Raw genomic sequence first — 2,500 nt, forward strand, 5'->3', positions numbered from 1 at the left:
ACAATGTCCACTACCCGTTGAATCGCATCAACTGTTGATCGACGACTTCTGAAACCAAATTGGTCGTCAGACAGTCCGTTGACCTCCTCAATGTGTGCATTTAACCGTTGCACTATGATGCGTTCTAAACCTTTACCTGCCCCGTCTAGTAGACAAATGGGGCGAACCGAACCCGGTTCCCCTGGTGGTTTGTTCGGCTTCGGTATTAACACCAACCTCTGCCTTTTCCACTCATCGGGGAACTTCGCGTTCTCTAAACAGCCTTGGTAAACCCTGCAAAATGCAGCGGTTGCAGTCAACATACCAACTTTCAGCGCCTCATTCGGGATACCATCAGGTCCCGGCGCCTTCTTGTTAGGTAGTCTCCTGGCAACCGCAAGAATCTCATCATTAGTAATTCTTTCAAACTCTCGTGGCTGATCGATACGATATTCAGGCCACACCGTGTTTGGGTGAGTAGGAAAAAGCTCGCTCACCACTTCCCTAAACTCGTCCAATGTCATGGTTCGGGGTCCAATCGAACCATCGGCCACTTTCTTGAACGTATGATATACAATACCAAATGATGCGTTGTTCGCTGTTCCCAGGAACTCTTTCCACTTCCTCTGTCGGGTATGCTTGATCAATCGCTTGAGGGCATTCCGTGCCACCTTGAACTCGTCCCTAAAAGAAGAATAGAGATCAGTATTGAATGCTCTTTGCGCTAATCGATCGCGGTGTTTGCACTCTTTGCGAAGTGCCTCGATCTCTAGCGTCCACCAAAATGCACTCTTGTTAGGAGTGTACCTCTTACGCTTAGTCATCGTCGCATTACACGCCGTGACAAGTATACGCATTAAGTCTTCGCTTGTTGTGACCTCGGTCTCAAAAGCGGCTTGCATCATAACTTCAAATATATCTTTGCTAAAATACTTGATGCTCCATCCCGTTATGGGTCGGGACAAGTTACGCACGCTTTGCGTCTCAAGATCTATTCGTATTGCACGATGATCAGAGTTCATATAGCTAGATAACACCTCCCACTGAAATGATCTTGCAACTGTTCTGCTCGCAAAAGTAAGATCAACTACTGACGTACGCCCTGGTCCAACATAAGTTGGGGTGCTGCCGTCGTTCAATAAAATTGCGTCAATCTGCGCAAAGGTTGATAAGACCCACTCACCTCTTCGTTTCTGGGTTTCTCCACGCTCGCCAAGTTGGTTGTTCCAACTTGCTGACCAAGCGTTGAAGTCCCCCCCGATAACGAATTTGTGGATACCGGTTACGGCCATTACCGTGTTATCCAACATGTTCTGGAACTCTTCCATACTAAATCTAGGTGGCGCGTAAACGCTAACCACTCGCATATCACCTATGTCAACTATCATTAAACCCTTCAGAGCCTTACTGACTACCTTAACTGGTAAGTCCGCGTTAACCACTACCGCTGCTGTGTTATCGTCATTGCGTAACACTTTGACGTTGGTTGTTGCCAGATACGGATCTGCAATCAACACTATATCCGCAGATTCTTCCCTAATCGTTTGCCACATTAATTGAAATGCAGCATAACAATGATTCTGGTTATGTTGTAGCAACCTAACCATTATGATCTAATCGTTCGCCTTCTAGGACACATATAACTGCCCGTTGCGTGAAGGTTCTGTGACCTCGTACCGCAATCCAAACACTTGACAGAGTTGGTACAAGCTTGCTTCTTGTGTCCACTCAAACCGCATTTCCAGCACAGATTACTTCTGTCTGGTTCCCTACAATGGTAGCTCGTATGGCCTACCTTCCAACACTTAAAGCATTTCTGCTCCTCCATTACCTCACGGATATGGCATATCGACCAACCAACTTTCAGCTTTCCCAAATTCAGGAAGCTTTGAAAGTCTGGCAGCGATACGTTGATCCGTGCCCACTGCGTACCGGCCGCGCGGCCTTTCTTCATTTTGATACGATCTATTTCGATCTCGATGTTGAGCTGTGCTTTGACAGACTCCGCAACCTCCTCTGGGGTGGTAATTTCATCGAGATGCATGATCTCAATCATTTTAGAAGGAGCTAGCGTTCTCACTGACGCCTTGCCCTTCACCGCTTCCTTAACCTTTGGGGCAATTGCACTTGCAGAACTACCCTGCTTCAATTCTAGCAACATGCCTCCATTTTGGGCCCGTCGGACCTTAGAGATTGTCTCTCCAACCGATTTAAGAGCATCGGACTGCTTCATTTCCTTGAGCAATTTCGCCAGCTCCTCGGAAGTGCAGTCCGATATCAGCAGAGCCTCAGGCCGCTTCCTGGGCTTATTCTGCTTCTTCTTGCTCTTCTTCTTCTTCCTCTTGTTAATACTACCCTGAATAATATTCGGTCCGTTTCTCGGACTTGGAATATTTTCCACCGCTTCCCTAACAGGGGTCAACCTCGATGGTTGTTGTTGTTGTTGCAACCTTTGCAACCCACTTGGACCAGGCTGTTGGTCATCAGCCACTGGTCTTCTGCCTTTTCGCGTTTGCGGCCC

The 2,500-nt window shown here is 47.6% G+C and overlaps 1 pseudogene; it reads right to left on the minus strand.

Annotated features, from left to right (window-relative positions):
- LOC133394508 (large subunit ribosomal RNA) overlaps positions 1–2,500 on the minus strand; it is a 9,194-nt pseudogene that overhangs the window by 3,212 nt on the left and 3,482 nt on the right.

This window comes from Anopheles gambiae, assembly GCF_943734735.2.
Source record: "Anopheles gambiae chromosome X unlocalized genomic scaffold, idAnoGambNW_F1_1 X_unloc_17, whole genome shotgun sequence".
Taxonomy (NCBI): domain Eukaryota; kingdom Metazoa; phylum Arthropoda; class Insecta; order Diptera; family Culicidae; genus Anopheles; species Anopheles gambiae.